At 36.4% G+C, this 14,159-nt stretch overlaps 1 protein-coding gene across 1 annotated transcript in view; it reads right to left on the bottom strand.

The window, feature by feature from the left end:
* LOC142350815 (acetyl-CoA acetyltransferase B, mitochondrial-like) overlaps positions 1 to 14,159 on the bottom strand; it is a 406,383-nt gene that overhangs the window by 50,995 nt on the left and 341,229 nt on the right. The gene's annotated exons all lie outside the window — the stretch shown is intronic.

Consider the following 14,159-nt stretch of genomic DNA (forward strand, 5'->3'; position numbering starts at 1 on the left):
TTGTGTAATGTGAAGTTCCTTATCTTCAGTTTTTCCCTTTCAACAACTTGTTCTAAGTGTTCCTTACGCCTTTTAAGACAGATATTTTCTTTGCGGGAATCCTCAATTGAGAGGGCTCGCGAGACAAACACCTTCATGTCTTTCAGTTCTGGTCGTCGTTCCACACTTTTGTCCAAGACAAGTTTGACGGCAGTGGCACTTGGCAAACTGACAAGAACAGCACGCGGTTTGGCTCGTTCCTTCTGAAATTTTCCCGTTAGCCTGAGGTTGACAATTTCAGCTTCCACTCCTATGGTTTTCAAAATGTGGGTTACATTATCAAGTGTTGGGACAAAATTCTGCTCGCGAGTTTTGTCTGGATCTTCTGGGATCCCTTTTACTCTAAAATTTATTTCAATGTTGTGGGAAAGACTTATGTTGCGCTCTTTTGTGGGTTGTGACACAGTCACTTTTTTGTTCTCCTCTACTTTATTGACTACGCTGGCATAACTTTCTTCCACCTTTTCGTGTGTTTTCCTCACCGCTTCGTTGATCTTCTCTTCCACTAAATCAGTTACTTTTGCTTCGATGCTTTCCATTTTGCTGTCACATTGAGTTGGTCGATCTTATCGTTCATTTCAATCACAGTTCGGTTTCGGATGAAAGCATCTCGTTCGCTGTTGTTCACGAACGCAGTACAAAGCAGCCTTGCATTTTTTCCCAACTCTTTGATTCCGTTAAGAGCTACTGGCGAAAGCCCCGTGCAGGCTGGATCAAGATGTAGATGACAATTGCATGCCGCACAATTGAAGGTCTGATCGCGGTTTGGAATGTTTTTCTTGCAAGCTCTACCAGAACGAGTCATTTTGACTAGAGCTAGTTGCTTGGAAAGTTGCTGGAGAGGGTGTCAGTCATCTTTGGCCCAGTACTTAAACGGAGCCTTTGGTGAACAGAAAGGACGGGGAAAGATAGACTTATCAGACAACTTATCAGGTAGGCCAATTGGTTTCCTAGATATTTTCGCTCCCATTGGCCCAGTAATTAAACGGCACCGTAGGAAGCAAAAAATACTAATAAAAAGTACCTAGTGCTTTGCAGTTACGTCTGCAGCACTTTTATTTCTTTTACTCTGCGCAATTCCTATGTTCTTGTTTACAATTTTCTTGATATCGTAGTCGTAGCTTCTTAAAATTGTCAGAAGTTTGATTTCCAAGAACGGTCTGACGTGTAAATTTGGTATGGTTTAGTGTAGTCGGGGTTGTTCTGTTTGCGCTTCGACAGAAGATCCTTTGTTACGTGAAGTACTGGGATTCGCAGTTTGAGTGGGTCTTTGAAGAGCTCGGGAGCTGTGACGTTGGCGTCTTGCTTTGGATGTATACGATTGCAACCAGGTTTGGGACTCGTTCCAGTTTTTTCAGAAGATGAGCCGTCCTAAGTGGGGTCCTGGGATGCTTAGGGTGGGATGTCACGCTGTTGTTGATGACGTCGTGCCACAGGATCACCGGTGACCCGGGGGGTATGTTGATATCAAAGACACTCTTACCGGGCTGGGCTTCTGGATGAACACCACTCACATATGGAACTGACTTAATGCGTATTGGGAGGGCCCTTCTGAAATCTGGTGACGTCCTGAGGATCACACTTCTTCCGAATCGCTCTCGACTGGCAGGGTATTTGTCAAGAGCTCTGCTCAGTGAGCTGGCACCTATCACGAAGTGCATATGGGACCACAACTGCTGTCCCAAAAAGTCAATATATCTGAACCTATTTAATAAACTATTTAATTTGCGCGGCGAGAGAATCTCCATTAGCTCCCGGGTCAAAGCTTGAAATTCTTAGTTATTGATTGGATAGCTTCAGATTAAGATTTTTGGCAGTTAATTAAATTTAACCATTGGGAAGAAAACGTGTTTTGGAAGATTTTAACGGATTTGACTCCAAAAAGACACAGTTTGAAAATATGTTCCGGAGTGAGTTTCTCGGAACTTCACTTCGACCAATCAATTAACCTTTTCGGTGATCAATCTCAGTTTCCTTTTCAGACTGCACTGTCTCGCACCAGCTCGCTAAGCGATGTTTGAGGGTTGAGTCAACTAATTCTTCACCGAAGAAATGAACTAAGAGTCCAGCGTGCGCCTAATTCCAGAAATAAAAAAAGGAAAAGTAAGTATTTGCAAAGATGAAACAAAAAGTCCAACCCTTGATGAAGAAGAAAACTGCTCGGCGAAAAGCATTTTCATCCAGATTCACATGTGTTGCCTTACTCATTCCTGATTTCAAAAGCGCACCGTTTTCTCCAATAAATTGTTTTCCAAGAAACGAGTTCTTGTTCTAAGAAAGTAGAGCCATTTCAGCATACTGAAACCACTTCGAAAGAAATAAGAACAATAATGCGCCTCTAGTTTATCAAGAATTTCCAACAACTGTTCACGATTTTTTCTTTTTTTCCGAAAGCAGAGAACGCTTCATTCTCTTACCGACTGGGGTTTCTAAGATTGCAAGATCGTTTATTGCTGTAATTTTAGTTCCAGGGCACAATTTTGCTAATTGATTAAGTATGTTATTTCTCTGAAGTTGAAATGGTTCTTTCAAAAAACACAAATCACATTTTGCAAAAATAAAACTGGAGCCCCGTTTTTGCTCGCAACTTAAAATTTGTTTCAATTCTCTTATTAAAATTTTATAGTCGTCTGCTAGATTACGGTTGTTCAGCTACTGTGTTGAGTTTTGGCTTCATTTGTTTAACAATTGCCTGTATCACTTTGGCATGCATTTTTACGACGAAATAATGGCATCTCAATAAAAAAGGAAAGTGGACTGGCTGTAGGCGTTTTTCGTATAGTTGTCACCGGTCTGACATTGTGTATTTGTTTAAGCATTGTATCCCTATTTAAGTAGCAAAAAGCACTTTCGTAATCTAGTTCAAATAATGTATCAAGTTCAGGGTTGGGTAGTGCCAGCAAATTTTTACGATCTGCTGTTGTGAGGTCTATTTCTCGGCTCTTTGTGAGTTAATTTTTCTGCTTTTTCGGCACCTTTGTGAGTTGTGCAGCCAAATTGGGTATTACCAAAATATGTCTTATGTGCGTCAATGGCTTTGGAGGTCACACATTTGGATACAACTCTTCATAATAGATTTTAATAGCTGTTGGGCAAATACCACCGTCATTTTCATTTAGAGCTGTCGTTTTTTCTCCAACAAGGAAGGGCTTCACAGTCTATGCTACCTTGTTGTCTGCAATCGGATTCGGATCATCAGTTTTAATACATTTCTAAACCTCCAATACCGTTGGATATACAGGTCAGATTTTTCGAAGAACCGGCGAAAATGTCATTCACCAACGTCCGAACAGTTGGCGAAAATCATTGCATTTGAAAACATCGTGACCTGTCTTGGTAAATCTTTCTGAAAAATCAGTAGAGGGAGCATTTATATTTGACAACTTTGTGTGTTTCTGCAACAACTTCTCGTGGTTGCTTGAGTTGTATTGGACAAATTTTTGTGAGACCGGATGCTGGCTTGTTTGTTTTGCCTCGTCAAATTTCACTTTTAACAATTTAGCACGTTATTTGATTTCTTGTTGATTTTATTGGCGTAAGATCTTTGGCATTCAAACACGGGGAGGGTAACCTTGTTAGCTGTTATCCTATAATTTATGATAGAGCTCAACCTGACTGTTTTCATGCAAGTCCTTTTGAGCTGGCTAAGACGACATTGCTGACGCAAAGAACATAATCCACATCTGAGTGTTGGAGGCATGACTTTTTTACTTTGTCAATTTTGTCGATTTTTTCACCTGTTGAACACGTGCGTCTATAGAGACGAGCTTAAGAAAATGCGCTTTTGAAGGTATACCAATCTTATTAAGGCTCAAATTCTTATCTAAGGACATTTACAATACGTTCTGCTTCAAATGTTTCTTCCAACTATGGTATCTGTTTAGAAAGTTTAAGGAATATAATTCTAGGTATCTTTTCTTCATAATTTCCTGATTTTTCTGAAGAAATAGAAACTATATCATTTTGGTTATATCATAATTTTATATGTATGGAAATAAACAATAGCTAAGGATGCATGCAAACCAAAAAAATATGGGCTCTTAATTGCTCCTTTGCAGTATAAATGTATTTTTATAAAACTTTCAGCTCTTCAGCAAAACTTTCCATTAATGCTCATAGGGTTGGTTGAAGCGAGAGAAAGCAAGATCAGCGTATCCAGACTAAGGAGCGTTGCAGCAGGGCGATGTTGGTTATTGTTTTTGTGTAAGTTATATTGCCGCGGGGTAGAAGTTCCTTTTTCTTACTAAACCTGCTTGCTACCCTCTGACGACCTTGAAGGCAGAAGGGCCTGCTCTTTTTGTTTATGAGATCAATGGGTTGAAGGGTTTTTCTCTACGTCTTGTATCTGTTGCTCACATTTCAGTTTTTTGTCTGCTCATGATAATTATAAGGATATGTGGTAGATTTTGTACAGTTTCTATTTCCGTACGAGTTAAACCAAAAAACGTCTTCGTTATCATGTGTTTCTATGTTCAGTTTTATGTGATGTTGAATTGAGTATATTTATCAATTATTGTGCTTTGATTTGCAAAGGTTACACATTGCAAAGTCTGATGGTTCGATTTCTACAGCAGTACATAGGTCATGAAACAGATTGGCGATATTATCGCGGATGCCATTGTATCTCATATGAGTATAGCCACACTTCGGAGAGTATAGTGCTTGCGCTACAGTAAAACCGTCTCAGCATGCTCACTGTGTGAGGAACATACCGTAATGCCATCCAGACCAAGGTGCTATTTCATCTCTAAATGCATATTCTTGAGGGATGGTATATTTATCTGTAATATAGAGATACAAATAGCGAACGTGCTGCTCCTAATTTTTTTTGTTTAGATCAAAATCATGCCTTTCTAAGCTACTTAGGTCGTTTTTGAATTCAATCTTATGAGCTCTTTGCTGTTCATTGTTTTCACTTTCTCTTTAATATTCTCGTTTAATATTCTCTTTGAAATGAAACCCTTGACAAATTGGATATAGTTGACGATTGTATAGATTTAGGTATTGTAATACATTCAGATAAAACAAATCTACATTTGTTGAGAGATCACTAAGTCAGCTGAAATTGTCGTCAAAAATCAGGCTTTCTATGCTTATGTTTTTCTCAATATGTCTATAAACCGTTCATATCTTTGGTTTGCACAAATTGACTTTCTTCGCTTGTACAACACCCAAATTTTGACAACCTGTTAAACGAAAGTGAGAAACACTTCAACGGTCAGTTTTAACTGAGTCTACGTAAACGTTGCGCCTAAGATCGAAAACACCGGAATACATTTTTGTTGCTAAAGAAGGAGGGTGGCGTAAACATCCTAAAACCTGCAGAAGGTTTTAAACTATACAACGATCAGTTCAAGTTTCACATCTTTTATCCCTATTTGTTCCTGAAGCCAAACTAAAGCGAGAAAAAAATGTATATGAAATAAAAGAGGAGAAATAGTTCGAGGTCAAATCAAAAAAGAGGATGCTTAGGAATGAACTGAATAAGAAGAAAACTGGCTGACTTGACATTGCTACTAAAACAAGAGCATTGCCCTCCTCTATGCTAATATACCATTTCCAAAACAAGGACACACCCACACAACCAATGATGACTCTCGCAATTCCTTTTCAGATCTGTAAACAGAGGTCTGTCATGATCTTGGGATCGAACTTCATCTCCAGCCGTTGCAGGGGGAACTTTTGCTCTTAAATCCAAGACATCTGATGATGATGCGAGACTGGACATATTGGCCAGCCAATTTTGGGAATCCAGTTTCAATAAAACATACTTTGATGATAAAATTTTCCCGAAAAGATAATTGCCCCAAAAGATAAATGGACACCTGGTTGCTTCCCCAAAATCAATTATTCCTTCTATTTGTTATCTTTGATGGATTTGTGATACCTGTAGGCTTCACTATAACTACGGGTATCACCAATCTATCAAAGATAACAAATAGAAAAAAATAATTGATCTCGGGAAAGCAACATATTGGCCGTTTGTCTTTTCGCGGATTAGTTGAGCTGCCCCATCAGCTACAGAAGCAGTGAATCAACTGGCGTCAATTCCCTCTCCGCTAAAAAGGAAAAACTGCGCTGATATCAAGTCATATCTATGAACAAAACTAATGTGCTACGTCATCTCTTAGGTGTTTTTTCTCATGGGCTACGAATCTTTTGCTAAGGGTTTTTCTCAGCTGATGGTTGCCTAAAAATATTTCATAAATTTGAAAAAAAGGTAACGAAGTATGAAATTGTAATCCTAGAAGCAACTCGGAAAGGCCAATATTTACAAATGTTGAGCAGGGTTTTTCTCAATTTTTTTTCTTGTTTATGTTTTTGAGGATCAGATCTTGTTCAGCTTCTATTCATGTTGTAGTATCACTGAACATGGCAACCGTTTAGGACTATGACATCCAAAACTCTTTTCAGAGCGGGTTTTAGGCCCGCCATATGGACAGGTACGGACAGGTAGAGTAAATTTAGGTATTTTGTGTTGTAGCATGGAAATCCTACGACTGATGGTATTGGTTCTCTTCTAAATAGCGTTTCTATCTATTCTTTAATTTTTTGATACTCGGAAGCGGTTCTAACTATGAAGGCCAAATTATGTTGCACCGCATTGGCAAACACTTTGTAGACATTTTCATAACAGATTTTTGAATGATTGACTAATTTGTTCAACAATTTGGTGTTTTTTCCTTTCTTTTCTAGAAATTGAGAGCAACGATTACCCCCTCCAATAACCGAGCCCAAAAATTGGTGTTCTGTAATAGCTTCACTTCGCATCTCTCGAAAGCTTCTTCTTTTTGCCAAAGTGTTTTGATAATTCGGCAATCAGGATGATTCTTTATAAAAATTTATCCAATATTTTGTCCGATTACATCAATTTACCCCACCTGGCAGCCCAACTATTACATCATTTTACACCCTCTGCACGAATTATCCCCTCATTCTTTTATCATTTTACACCCTAGGCAGCAACTTTTGGCCAGAGGTTAAGTCTAAAAAGTCGTCGCATTGCAGCCGATTGCAGCCAACTCTTATATCCCAACTTTGGCTTTGAGGTAATACCTCAAACGTCCTCACCTTTCAGCCAATTTTTGCCCACTCTTACATTGCAAAATTTGGCCAGCGGGTTCTTCAAAAGACCTTACATTGCAGCCCACTGCAACCCATTCTCGCCGCGCAATTTTGTCAGGGTGTAATTCATTAAAAGACCTCTCATTGAAGCCCATTGCAGCCCTCTTACAACGCAATTTTGGCCAGAGGTGTAATTCCTCCATAGTCTTCTCATTGCAGCCCACTCTTATATCAATATTTTGGTTGCGGAATAATTCCTGAAATGTCTTCCCATTGCGGCCTATTGCAGCCCACTCTTACATCGCAATTTTGGCCAGGGTATAGTTCCTCAAAGTTTCTCCCATTGCTGCCCATTGCATCCCAATCTTACATCGCAATTTTGTCCAGTGGGTAATTCCTCAAAAGTCCTCCCATTGCTGCCTCACTCTTACAATATTTTGCCGACTCCCCCCCCCCCCACCAAATTACTCCGTCAATCTGACATTAATTTACCCCAATAGTGAAATTACCCCGCCCCACTCTCACAACAAAATGGCAGGACTTTAGGGAGGACATTTGACCCGGGTAATTTCTATGAAAAAGTAATGCCGTTTTTTTGTGCTTTTTCTGAAAAGAGTTCAAGAAAGTAGAAAGGCTGTGCCCTTCCACAAAAAAGACACTAGGGTTGCTAAGAAGCTGAGCCGAACGATCTTGATGATGAAGTACAATTTCAGGCGTCTTGAATCTCGAAAAGACACTTAGAAAGAATGACGAATTGAGCCGTGTAGCAGAAATTCTCACCACAGAACGTTTTCATAATGTTACGTTTTGAGCAGACTGGAGTCAGTTGAAAGTTATCTAGCTATATTTTGCCTTCGAGTGACTCATTGACTCTACCAGAAATCAAAGCGGAGCTAAAATTAAACCAATTTTTGCAACAAGTAAGCTTGATTAAAAAAATGGAGAATTTTTGCACTGCTCAGGAATCAGAAAATAGTTCAAAGTTAAGAAGGTTTTAAAGTTGAGATGAATTTTGTGGCGTAATTCCTAGGATTGGGCTTATGATTTGACATAACTCGACTATGATTCAATCGAACAGACTTAACTGATTCGAGTTAAGGCGACAAAAAAGTATGGTCAGGACCATAATTCTTGTCGCCGGACTGCGCATCAGTACCAACCCCACCCTTACGTTAAAATTCGTTTAAAAATAATAATTAATTGTTTCCAGTGGTCAATAGAAAAAAAACTGAATTATGTATATTTACATCTAGACAAAATCAATATCACCCTGGGAGATCACTATTAGTCCAGGAAGACCTGTTTTCAAGTGTCTCAAGCGGAAGAGAAATGACTAAGGTAGTTGCTGACAAGAAAAACAGGAAAATTACCGCTGTCAGTAAAATATAGAATTAATTAGCTATTATTAACTAGGAACTCACAATTTTGTATGATGTAATTATCAAGGAATATATGGCAGAAATCTTTAACTTGAAGGTTTGATTTAGTATGAATGTTATTTACAAAGTTTGGAAAATATAAGAGTAAGCAGTTTATCATATTTGTTTTTGAGAAGGCAATGTTTTCTTGATCTCTTCCCACCATTCGTAAAGAAATTAATCTTCTGAAATTAGATTTTGTAGACATAAAACTGATTTTTCGCACATTATTTTTTTGCTGTTTTCAAAATTTCATAGAAGTGTAGCTCTGTTACATTGTAAATGAGTAGTTTCTTCCTGGTTGTTGGAAGATTCTAGCAATTCTGTTTGTCATCATTTTCAGAATTTCAGAATGTTGTATTTTGCACATCCACATATAAGAAGTCATACTGAGCAAGGGGCTGCACATATGTTTTATAAACTGTTGCACGCTGCCTTGTGCTTCAAAAATTCCTGAAACGGTAGAATAGGGAACAGAATATTGTTATTTTTCCCACTGGCTCAGCATGTTGTCGGAAACTAAAATCTTTGTCAAATAGGATTCCAAGATACTAATTTACTGCGAATTTCATGTTTGTGTCATATATCAGCCAGTTCATACCGAGCTGTTGTTTAAAGAAGAATCTCATTCGACACATTCTTGGAATTGGGATGAATTGTTATCAATATGGATTACTGCCTGGCGCACGTTTCAGCCAAGGCGTTTTTTCTTATGTGGGTATGTGTAATGACTTTCTAATTGAAAAGGCGAAGCATTGAAGGAAATTTAACATCGTCGGAAGTACAAATTTTAAAACAGATTTACTATATTTGGGCTCATGTCAAAGATATACAGGTATTATCTTAGTCATAACATATTCGCGAACAAGTTTGATTACTAAAAGTGACAAAAACTTTACGAACCAGCTGAATTGAGTCAAATCTTTGAATAAATTTGACAAACGCCATGGCGTTTTTTGAACAGAACTAGGGCGCTTTCGGAAGATTTTGTGGGACTATGATTCGATTGAGTCCGATTATGATTTCAATTAGGGCGTGCATATCTGACTTTTTGCGACTATGACTCGTTGATGTCAGATCATGAGTTGAAATAGTGCGACCAGAAAGTTTGGTCCAGACTGTATATTTATCGTCTGGGACCCCCCAGACAAAAAATTTTGGAATCATATTTTGACCACCTCGTCTCTGGCAATAAAAGACAATGTTCCTGGGTTTGCTTGAAATCTTTAAATTAATGCTTTAAACTTCTGGGGATCAGGAATTAATATTATTCGGTCTACCGTCAAAGTGCCAAAATATCTGCAGATAAAGCTGTTTAAACAGTGAAAGGGGACGTTTAAAGAGAGTTAAATCAAAGATTTCGAAGCACGTATAAATCAAGCACGTAACTGCACATTAGATATTTTCGTTGCGTTTCAGGGTTGCTGTTGTTGTAAAAGTCTTTGCATATATTAAAAATGTTTTGCAGATAGCAAAAGCAATACCTTGTCTACTTTATTTTTGTTTTTGAGCATTTTTGGTTTTTAATTTTTTTTAGGCAAATTTAAGAGGGTGAAAAAAGTCAAAATGTCTCAACTATGAGTAAGCTTGCTCTCTTCCAGTCAACAAACAACTACCAGCATTTGAACTTTCTTCAGTTTTCTAAATTTTATGCTCATTATGTTTTGCACAATATTTTGCCACAACGGGGATAATTTTCGCCAAAGAGGATTTGGAAGTCTGCACATCAAACAACGCGGTTTTTTCGGTGGCTCCACACATCTGAAGAGCATTCAATAAGTTGAAATTTGATTTTAAACGCCAACCGTAAAAAGGTACAAAATTTAACTAATGTTTTTATTTAAACTCTCTGAGAATAAATATGGAGATAATTTTATATTTGGTGTTTACTAAACACATTTTACATTGTGATAGTTTTTAACTTAGTCTGCATAGCTAGTTTCCAAAAGAGGATGCAACACGGTTTTTGTACCGGAACACATTTTTTTTACTTATGTGCATAATTTCATCTATAAAGACCAACTATTCATCACATTTTTAGTATTTCGCTGAAATTTTGTCTGCAATTTTTTTGGAGACGCTTTGTTTATTTATTTTTTTTCAAAAAAATGGCCATCATATATGTTCATTGTATTTTCCGATGTAATTGTCAAATCGGTATAAGTACGCTTTCATTGGTGATAGTTAAAGATTGCGCGATAGCCAACTGTGATTAGTGTAAAAGACTTTTTTTTACCCCGTTTTGATCATTGAGAAATGAAATGCACGTTCAAAATTAACTATGTCCTCACTTTTGTGAGGTCAATATAATCTATCTCCAGACTTTCGTGCATTCAATTGTTTTCCAGGCCGTGTGATTTTGAACGCAGATGCCACCTGCTGCTTTTGTCTTTGTCTGGACATTTCGAATTTTGGTCTGTGACCTCAGCGCCTGGGTTGAGTTAACAGTAGTTTTCAGCCCAGGATTGCGATAGACAACCTGTGTCCACATTTGGTGATAATTAATGCCCTAAAAATAATATAAATATATCAATTTATCAAACTGAGGCAGACGAAGAGGCATATGACATCAGCAAAATCAACAGGAAGGATAAATTTGTTTGTACAGTGAAACAAATCAGATTGATTTTAACCAAAGATCTCTATCAAGCAAGTATAAATTGTTAAAAGATTCACGAGCTGCAAATTGCGCAAAATTTCTTGCGTTTCCGGGTTGCTGTATTCTTGTTCAGGTTTTTGTAATTAGTATATGTTTAATATTTGTTGCAATTTCAAGATTTTAAAAAAAAATTTTGGTTTTGAGGTAAGTTTTGAGGAGTACATGAGATTGGAGTTCAATTCTCGTGGCACGTGCTCATGATAAAAAGTAGTGCCCCGAAGACTTAAAGTTTTTTAAAACATTTTCTGGCGTTTTAATTTGTTAATAACTCAAAACCGTAAACCGGCGTGACGTAAAAGTTCTCAACTACCAGCACGCACACTTATAAACTTTACTAGATGTATATGTAGTTTCTTCATGAAACAATAAAAGACAGGGCTATGGATATTGCACGTGAGAAAAAGGTGTCAGAGGGTAATCTTAGTCAATGTCAATGTGACAACTTGACCTTCGGCAACTAATAATTGTCGTATTTTTGTTCCGACCCCACTTGTGGGGGAGGAACTATATATACTCAAATGGGTTTTTTTGTTCAGTCAATTTTTGGCCGATCGATATATTCATCGTAGAGAAATGTTAGTGGTATCATTAAAAAGCTCGTCCAGCGTAGAATTCGAAATTGAAAAGATTTTTTTGATTTTGGTAATTTTCGAGGAGTTATCGAGGTTTAAAGTTTTGTGTGAACACGCGATATTCGCATGATTTTGTTGACTTTTAGTGTAATTTTAGTGTAATTTAGATCTTTTCTATTAAAAAATATAAATTCAAAATTATATTTCAGGCTACAATTTGCAACAATTTTTGTGTTCCTGATAAACGAAAGACGATAAAAAGTTTACAATAAAAAAAGTTCGAACTCAATTCAGGTGCTGTTTTTTAGACAACTTTTCCTATCTTTTTTTGTTTTTTTAGTCACTCTGAGACTACTCACTTTTCATATCGAGGTTCAGTTAATGACAAAAGATATTTACAGTCAAATGATGCCCAATGATTAAAAAAAATTCGTTTTCAAGGAAGTGCTCATGTTTTTTTTTGCTTCGACTCTAAGTTTTCGTAATTTTAATTGAAATTTTGACCTTTATTTTTAGATTTTACAAAATTTTTGGAGGCCTATAGCATAGAATCACTGACTAAAAGTGCAAAAGGATTCGTAATGAGCATTAAGTGAACCTATCTAGTGCTTTAAATGGACAACTAATGGCTGTTAAGATTTTGAAAATAAATTTTTGGAACTTTTTTCAACATTAACCAATCAAAAACATATTTTCGTGATTTGTAAGTTAGTCTCAGTAATTACAGTACCCCCTTCTTTCCTAATGCAACCGAAATTAATCTTGTTAGCAGTATCACAAGGTTTTTTCAAAAATTTTGGATGTTTTCGTATCATTGGTTCTTTTTGAAATCTTATCACATTATATTAATATTGATAGCTGCAACTGGCTTAGAAAGGACGTTCATTTGATCATAGATAAAGTACTCAGAGACAAACGTATGTTTTAATAAGCTTCGACATTTGCCTCTCGCACTTTTCTATTAATTTTTTAGTTTTTACCCATATATATTGTTGTTTTCATAGTCATAAGACTTATTGGGATGTCTTATTGATTAGGTATGCTTAACAAACATATTTTTTCTCCCACCAAGTTGTAACTGAGTGTATTCATTGACAGCCGTTGAAAGATAATGAATTTAAGGGCTGTCAAGACTTTGAAAATATTTTTTCGAAATTTTTTTTTGAACATTAACCGATCGTAAACTTAATATCGTGAACTGTTAGTCAGTCTCAGTAATGTCTGGTCTCTTTTCTTTTCTATTTCAACCAAAATTAACGGTTTTATCTTTGAACTATTGGTTTTATGACTTCCATGCACAACTTTTCATAAGTTTTTTTTAAATTTTTGTTTGTTTTTTTTCGTAATCCTGGTACATTTTGAAATCTTATCTTATTATCTTATCACTGATAGCTCCCGTTGGTTTAGAAAAGACGGTTAGTGGATCGTAGGTAATGTTTTCAGAGAAAAGTTTATGGTTTAATTTGCCCCGACACTTTCTTCTCGCACTTTTCTCTTGTCTGTATTTGTTGTTGTTTTCATAGTCAGTGATATGTTGTAATGTCTTATTGATGACAAACCTTTTTGTAGTCCAATTGAGGCATAGTCTAGCGTATTTATTGGCTTCCGTTGAATTCTAGGGAATTTGATGGCGTTGATAATACGGTTTTACATTGTTAAAAAAGAAGAATCTCATTGCTGTTACAGAATTAATTGAAATTGGAAATGTTTTAACAGAAACTTTCAGTTTTTTAATGGATTTTCAATCGACATTTTTCTCGCTCATTTTTTTTTAATTTGCTGTTTTTGCTTCTTTTTTATTCTTTATGTAGCCGTTAAATGCTGACCAATCTCATAAGCTTGTAATTAAACATTGAAAGAATTGTGTTACTCGAAGCAATGAGTTTATAGCGAATATTCATAAAGTTCTTGATATGATACTTTTCCAAAAGTTTTTCAGTTTTTTTTAGTTTTTGTTGTTCTTTTTGTTAACTTGTAATTTATTCTCATTCATCATCAAGAGGTCCCATACAATTCCTTTTATTTTAAAAATTAATATGTTTTTTGGTATTGGAACGTATCTGTTGTTTTGTTTGTAGGAAAATATGCCTTCTTATAAAAAGTTCTGTGAGTGATGTATTTGTTTCTTTTTCTCTTCCTTTAGCGCAATCGTGTAATAACAGATCCCAATGATTTTCAAATGCGGCCCAAATGAACTGATTTTTGTCAGTATAATTTTAGCTGAATTACTATTAATAAAAATTGAAATAAAAATACATATTATTCAGATAATAGCTAATGATTTTAATGGCTTCAATAATTTGTGTTTTCGCAGATTGTTTGTAGTTTTTCTATAATTTTAGTCCGTTTCCATGGCTTAGTCTAACCAAAGACAGGTCCCATTGCTTTCATAATGACTTTACTAAA

Source organism: Convolutriloba macropyga, chromosome 12, assembly GCF_964194025.1.
Source record: "Convolutriloba macropyga chromosome 12, txConMacr16.3, whole genome shotgun sequence".
Taxonomy (NCBI): domain Eukaryota; kingdom Metazoa; phylum Xenacoelomorpha; order Acoela; family Convolutidae; genus Convolutriloba; species Convolutriloba macropyga.